The following is a 7,941-nucleotide window of genomic DNA, read 5'->3' as shown; positions in this document are numbered from 1 at the left end:
ATTTATAGTAGTTTGTTGTCTATTTGTTCACTCCAGTGTAATTGCCATGTGTTACGAAGCTGTCGTCTGATGTGTGTCTTTAGGTAATGTAAGGTACTGTTGTAATGTCGACTGTAGTCATGAGAGGAGCATTTACCAGCCATTTGATCGGCGGCCTAATCGCCAGGGATTACACAATTCCCTGGTACCCAGCATATAGTTATTTCAAGATTTGAGGCATATGCAGTCATTAGTACCTTGAAAGGAGCATTGATCACATAGTTTTTAGATGACCTTTCTAATGACAGTTCCTGTACAACGCTTTGAGAGTCTGTGCACACGATGGACTTGGGAATTTTAGGTTTGATGATGTGGTTTGAAACGAGTAAAATGCCTAATGCTTCTGCCGTGTAAATACTGCTATGAAAATTTCTTTGCCATCCTAACTGTAATATTTGGTCCATGCGCTGCACAAGAGACAGTAGAACCAGCTTTCGACGCGTCGCTATAGAATTCTGCACACCTGTACTTGTCCTGCAGGAACAGGAAGTGCTGCAGAATTGCACTCCTGGGCACCCAATTTTTTGTAGTTGCGTTAATGACAGGTCGCATGATATAGGACGAAGGTGCCATGGTGGAATGAAATTATGGATGGGCATCTTGTGTGTGTCTGAAAGGGGGACATTGAGTGCAGAAGCCTCCTCCCTTACTCTGAGAGAAAAGGGTAATGAAATAAATGGCCTATTTAAAAAGAGTTGCAAGTTTGATGTATTGTTCATGATGGGATTAAAAGGATGGTTGGTCAGAGACATGATCTTAGATGCATAAAGCAGGTCAACATGCTCCCGCGGATGCCCTAGGTACCATTTGTCGCACTCGACATAAAGACTTTTGACAGGGCTAGTGCGGAAAGCGCCGCATGAGAGGCGAAGGCCAAGATGCAGCAGTGGATCAAGCATTTTCAGTGCTGTCTCTGTCGCCGACCCATACACGACACTGCCGTATTCGAGCCGATACCCCACCAAGGCTGTGTAAAGGCGCAGCAGGAGTTGTTTGTCAGCCCCATAAGATTAATGTGAGAGAATTATTCATTAGAATAATTTAGAATATTCATTGTTTCTAAGCATTTGCATTTGAGCTGTTTGATATGAGGAATGGATGTAAGTTTTTCATCAAATAAAATACCTAAAAACGCGTGCTCCTTGTGCACAGGAATGGGCACATTCGCAAGAGTGATGTTTGGGTCCGGGTAGACCCCACGCTTCCTGAACAAGACAACAGAAGAGCTCTTTCCGGGATTAATTTTAAAACCATTCTTCTCAGCCCAGCTGGAAAGTTTGTTAACACAAAGCTGGACTTGACGTTCGCAGATGGACATGTTACACGATTTAAGGGATATCTGCACGTCGTCTACATACAGGTAATAAGACATTGTAGGTGGAAACGCCTTTCCAAGAGAGTTCATCTTTACTGTGAAGAGAGTGTAGCTCAACACGCCACCTTGTGGCACGCCATTTTCTTGCAAATGAACCTTTGAGAGTGCACAGCCGACTCTCACTCGAAACGCCCTCTCCATCAAGAAACTCACAAGGGTGTTTAACATGTTACCAGAAACACCGAATGCCTTGGGGTTAGTAAGGATCCCATAACGCCAAGCGGTGTCGTACGCCTTCTCGAGGTCGAGAAACACAGTTAGGCAATGCTGTTTATGCACGAAAGCATCCTTTATATATGTTTCAAGAGCTACGAGTTGCTCGTTTGTTGATCGCCCCGCCCTGAAGCCTGCCAGGCAGCTATCGAGAAGACCGTTGTACTCAAGGAAGTACACGAGCCTGCGATTTATCACCTTCTTTAGAAGCTTGCACAGACAGCTCGTCAGGGCTATGGGACGGTAACTTGCGTGGCAAAACCGGTCGTTCCCCTCTTTAGTTAGTGAGGTGGGGAAGTGGTCACTACGATTGGGTCCGGGCCGACACCCCACCCAAGACACGGAAATAGAATTGCAGAACCAATAGCCAACTCAAGATGTGAGTATGTGTTGTGTTCTATGTTAAGGTGTTTAGGTTGTTTATTATCGAAAAGACATGCTCCTGAAGATGTAAGGAATTTCTCTATCACACTGTTAGAAAATTCTATCAATTGACGTGAAAACGGCGATGGAACATGTACTGTTCTTCAACATTACACCCAATTTGCAGTTGCAACAAAAAAACAGGAACTGTACTGTGCCACTAAAAATGTACCATTTACGTAACAACATCCTCTATGTGTGGGGAAAGACTCTCGTTCATGAGGAATATCCGAGTGTTTCTAACGCAGGTGTCGCACGCATTACGGCTGGTCAGAGGTCTCGATAACTTCTTGTATTTTATCGGCCTTCACCAGTCCGCGGACGCACATTGCCCCCTGTACCGCGCACGCAGCGCGGCATACTACACTTTATCCTGCCGCGCATGCGTGCTCATCGTCCTGCCGCTTCGAATCGGAGCGTCGTCCATGCTATCCACGGTCTGTGCGCCATCCGTGTTTTCGAGTCAGGGCAACTACGGCTGCAACCCCGGCGTTGTATGGATTTTACGCTTCACAGGACCTTTTTGCAAGGTATGTACCATTGAATTATACACAATTGAGTTTCACATTACAACCGCGCTATCTGCCTCTTGCTTCGCTGACGCGGTGCAGGATTAGCTTAAGCCTAACATAGTCTCTTTTTTCAAAGGGCGGTTATAACCTATTTACACCGCAGGTTCGAAGGCGGCCTTTAGGGGAAGCAAAGAAAGAGCGAGTGAGGTGAACTGTGGAGGTGAATGTCTGTGCTGGCATTTCTTTGTTGGTATTTCGGGCACCTGATATCGTCCGACTGATAGCGTCGTGGCGGGCGAGCGAACACTTATCTTCGGGGGCAAAGGCTTTCGCTAGCGCAGTGATTACTCGTTACAGATAACGGCGGCATCTTATGAACTGTCAGAAGTTACAATGCGCCAAGCGCGGAGTTTGTAATTCCATTGCCCCTGTCAGTGTAGTTTTTGGCTTTAGTGTGAATGTCGCGCAATGTCAGGAGCTCTCGCGTCAGTTTTCCCGCCAGGCTTTCCCGCCGTGTGGACGAAGTAACTTTTCGACGCGCGGACAAACCAGCTTATATCACAGCGTTTTACGTCGGCAAAGAACCTGACATATAAGTTAGCGTTTCGCTCGGCCATTTTTTTTTAAATTTCATTGGGATTGCACGGGGAAAGAAAGCTATGCGGGGGAAGCAGTTACAATGCCTGACCGATGGTGATACGGCCCCCGGCACCTAGCTGCATCGCGTGATTCACCGGACACGGCCTCCGGATGGCTCGGCGCGCACCCAGCTTGCAATTGAAAACCCATCCTCTGCGAAAGCTCTCTGGCGCGACGGGCAATCGACATATGAGCACCGAACGTGGATCGCCGTATAATTAAATGAAATATTTTTGGGTTTCTTGAAGTGTACACGTTTTCTTCATGCTCATCATCAGGGGCAAAATACGCTTGAAATGCTAATGTTTCCCAGTTGAGAACCATTGAAAGAAGGAGGCGCGTGCTGCTGATCTGGAAAATTTAAGAAGTAACCGCTGGCTCTTTCACCCTTTGTTATTAGCGTGGCAGTGTGATAGCGCTGCACAGTAAACGCGGCTTGGCGCTGAAGATTTTTCGAGAGCGGGGAGTTGATTCGCCTGGGATACGAGATAGATACTCCTGATGTAGACAATGCTGAAATTGATGCTATTGTTTCGCGGCGTGGCTATCGACACCGCTGGCAGTATGACCCTGCTGCAGGTCTCGTGTATCCCTTTGAAGTTAACGAAAAATCTGCTAGGGAGGATCAAAGAACAACGAACACATCTTGCCGGGAGGGGAGGGTGGCACGCCTTGTTGCTTTACACCTAGGACAAACTTGACGCAGCAAGCGCGCAAAAGCCGAGGCCTTCCCCCAAGCTTCCTGGCGGGAGAGAGATATAAAAACGCACGCCCGGCCTGCTGACACTGCCAGCCGCTTAGAGGTACGCCGCTTGTTTTAATGTTGAACGGTTATGCCCAATAGCACGGTGAGGGCGCGAAGGAGGGAGGGGCCACAATTTCCAAGTTCTCCTCTTCCTACCAAAGACAGGAGGGAGGGGGGCAACGCACGCTGAGGGGGAAGAGGGAAGTCCGGCCGTCGCCCTTCACGGCCGACGACAAAGCGAGGAGACGGGGGGAGAAAAAAGTCCAGCAGCAGCAGCAGCTCCTTGTTCCCTTGAGAACGTCTCGCACCGCACGCACACACAGACACGCCGTCCGCTCGCCCCGCACCAGCCCCGAGCAGCGGCAGCGTTGAGGGTGGCCGGACACACAAGCCTTGCGGTCAAGCGCTCCTCCTCTCCCTCACTCTGGGAGGAAGAGTCCGGCCCCGCCTCTCGACCCTCCGTCCCAGCACGGCAGCAGGAGGCGGGCGAGGAGGCGGGAAAACAAGTGGCGGGGAACCATCAGTGCTTGCGCTGCTGCCGATCTACCTGTCCGAAGCCTTTGCTACCCCGCTTGTCCTCCTTGTCTCCAGTCCGGTTGCTGGCTTTCGGGTTGTCAGTTGCACCGGTCGCCAGCAGCCAGCTATACACGTCCTGCACCTTTGCGAGCGCTCCCCCCGCCCCTGGTCCCCCTCCTCCGGCGGGAGCGGCATTGTGGTGGTCCTGCTTCCTCCAGGGCGGGTAGGGGGGCGAAGCGGGCATGCCGTGCTGCTCGCCGTTCATGCCGGCCAGGAAGGTCCCCCGGTAGGGCGGCCGCTGCGACCCGGACGCCGTCGTCGGGGGCAGGCCCCGCGAGGCCGCCGTCGACGCGTGGTGGCCCCCGCCGCCGGCTCCGCCCCCGCCGCCGGGTGCTCCCCGGTGCTCGGGGCCCTCGGCTCCGGCTCCGACCCCCGCTGCGCCCCCCCCTTCGGCCCCCCCGCCCGCCTGGCTCCGGTTTCCCCCAAACTTGAGCATGTTCCAGTCGAAGACGCAGTAGTAGGTGAAGCCCTGCCGGTGGAAGAGGTTGCGCAGCAGCTGGCGCAGGTACGAGTAGTCGGGCTTCTCGTCGAAGCGCAGCGAGCGGCAGTAGTTGAGGTAGGTGGCGAACTCGGCCGGGAAGGAGCGGCACAGCTCCTCGATGGGCGTGGACATCTTCTTCTCGGAGATGCGCTCGTACTTCTGCCGCTTGGTGGCCGCGCGCAGGCCCTGCCAGGGCAGGCTGCCCCGGTGGAAGTACATGAGCACGTAGCCCAGGCTCTCCAGGTCGTCGCGCCGGCTCTGCTCGATGCCCAGGTACGTGTTGATGGAGGCGTAGCGCGCCGTGCCCGTCAGGTTCTTGTTATCCCGGTACGGGATGTGCGAGTGGGTGCGCGAGTCGCGGTACTTCTTGGCCAGCCCGAAGTCGATGATGTACACCAGGTTGACCTTCTTGCCCAGCCCCATGAGGAAGTTGTCGGGCTTGATGTCACGGTGGATGAAGTTTTTGGAGTGGATGTACTCGACGCGCGACACCAGCTGGTCGGCCAGCAGCAGCACCGTCTTGAGGGAGAACTTGCGGTTGCAGAAGTTGAACAGGTCCTCCAGCGAGGGCCCCAGCAGCTCCATCACCATCACGTTGTAGTCGCCCTCCGAGCCGCATCACTTGATCAGCGGGATGCCCACGCCCCCCTGCATCATCTTGTAGAACTTGGACTCGATGTGCAGCTGCGGGTGCTTCGTCTTGATGCACTCCAGCTTGATCGCCACCTCCTCGCCCGTCGTTATGTTCGTCCCCAAATAAATATCACCGAAGGATCCGCTGCCAATTTTCCGTCCGAGCCGGTACTTGTTGCCGACTCGTAGCTCCATTTCTTGAGGCAGTGATCGGCGGGCGCTCGCTCCGAGAGAACGAACTGGGGTACCCTGTCAATTTTTTTTCACCAAAAATACGCCGCCATCTTGGAAGGATACTGGCCGACTCTGACAACAATATAGCGCGCTTCGAAGCGGTTCACCTCAAACACAGGGGCCCTCACCGGCTTGGGACCTTTGGTATAGTGCTAAGCCACTATAGAAGCACCTATCTTGTTTGTTTTCATACTGCCAGAATTTTCAGAAGTTAAATCAGAAGTTAACGTATGTGCTCCTTTCGTTGCAACTGTTGTCAAAAGGCGATCGTCTTTATAGACATTTACCAAGGAAATGGCCCCCTTCGCTTTCCCGCTCACCTCTCGTGATGTTCGTGTTCCGTCGTGCTCATCCCAATGTAAACACACTAAAGGTTTGCTCAATGTGGTTTGAAGTTACCGCCTTCCACTGCTACAGGCGAGGTTCCTCGATGCCAGCGCTGCAGTGCAGCAAAACGCGCGTGAATCGAGGCGGCCGACTTCAAAGTTTATAGAACCGCGTTGCCCTGCTCCACGTGCGTTCCAAGCAGAACGTGAAATCTAGCTAGTGGAACCTTTCTTTGCTGTTGCCGCGTGATTTCTCATATGCCGCCCGGAGGTGGCGCGGGCAACAGCAGGCTTTACGTGTTGTTCTGCAGTAGATGTTGAATATCGTTTGCTACCGAAAAAACAACAATTAAGAAATATTTTAACAAAGAAACACTGTAAATATCCTTTGTGTATTAATTTCTGTCTTATAATTGCGTAATGTCTTGTTCTTGTTCAACAAAGTTGGCAGGTATGAACATAAAAACCGGACTTAGACATTTGCATTTGGCTGTGAGTAAATAATACTATTGCGCAGTAAGCATTTTACTTTGGCCGGGTGGCTGAAAGACAGACAGACAGACAGACATACAGACAGACCAAAATTTCTGGGTTTAAGAAGCCCAAGGGAGACTCTCGTCTTTAAAAAAAAGTACCTTGCGAATGGACTCGCCATGGCGAAACCTGGAAGCGCAGTACGATGTACCCTGAGCCGTCGGCAAACCCGCGTTCCGAGTATATTTTCTGGCACACTGCCAGAAGGCGGTACATTAGAAAGTCAAATCGCCACTTACAAAATTAGCGGTGCATTTCTTTTTCGTTATGTTGGATTTTACTTACGCTGAAAAAGGATAGTGTATAAATTTACGTCGGGTATACCCGAATCCAGTGTGGCTGCTTCGATGGCGTGTAGCTTCTTGGTTGAATGCAGGGAGTACGTTTGACTCCGGCTGCTTTTTTTCGTGTATTTTGTTCCAGGCTGCCATTTGAGTTAGCACTTGGGTTCTTTAGGTTGGAGATTTCAGTGATTGTATTTGTTGGTTTGGCTAGACCATGTTAAGTTGAGTGAGGTTAGGTATCACCGCTTGTATGCCCACAATGGTACCTTGTAGCCTTTTCCCTGTCATGGTGCTTAGTTTTACTGTGAGCAATATATTTCAGGTATAACGTTCAGCATGTCGAATATATAACCTCCAACTAAAAGTCTGCTGCCTATGTTGATGCTTTCTTCGCAGCGAATTATTCTCAGTTGTTTGTTTTGCTCTTCTGTATGAAAGCCAACGTCTGCTAACTCGTGTACCTGGGATTTTATGGTGGCTGTTTTTCCAGACTGGTAATGTGGCATGCACCTTGCTGATGCACGTTTCACCCTCACCACTTCTGATTTCTGCAATTGCTTCCTTACTGGAATACTTCTGATCTCAGCAATTGAGTTTGCTTTGGGGTTTCTCATCTAATGTGTGTCACTGAGCGCCGCTGAGCGCCCCAGTGCTATTGGTCTGGTAAACTCGATATCTTTTTTCTGAAATGGTGTCCTTGTGAAACTTTTTTTTATGTTAGGGATGCAAAGGCATGACAAAAAGAAAGTCGAACCACGTCTACCATGATTAATGGCTTGAGCTAGCTAGCTTAAATACCCATTGTGTTACCCTGTATTCATACATTTACTTATTTTTAACTGCAGACATCCACAAATCTTGATGAATGGATTGAAACTGCCCCTTCTATGCCTGTGGTACGTGCACTTTGTAAAATGGTACATAATA

The 7,941-nt window shown here is 50.7% G+C and overlaps 1 pseudogene; it reads right to left on the bottom strand.

Moving 5' to 3' along the window:
- Window positions 1-4,229: 4,229 nt before the first annotated feature.
- Window positions 4,230-6,067, bottom strand: LOC144140815 (casein kinase I pseudogene; annotated as a pseudogene).
- Window positions 6,068-7,941: the final 1,874 nt, after the last annotated feature.

This window comes from Haemaphysalis longicornis, unplaced genomic scaffold (assembly GCF_048455015.1).
Source record: "Haemaphysalis longicornis isolate Haplotype H1 unplaced genomic scaffold, Haemaphysalis longicornis Haplotype H1 scaffold_50, whole genome shotgun sequence".
Classification (NCBI taxonomy): Eukaryota; Metazoa; Arthropoda; class Arachnida; order Ixodida; family Ixodidae; genus Haemaphysalis; species Haemaphysalis longicornis.
This window is presented reverse-complemented; position numbering and strand designations above follow the sequence as displayed.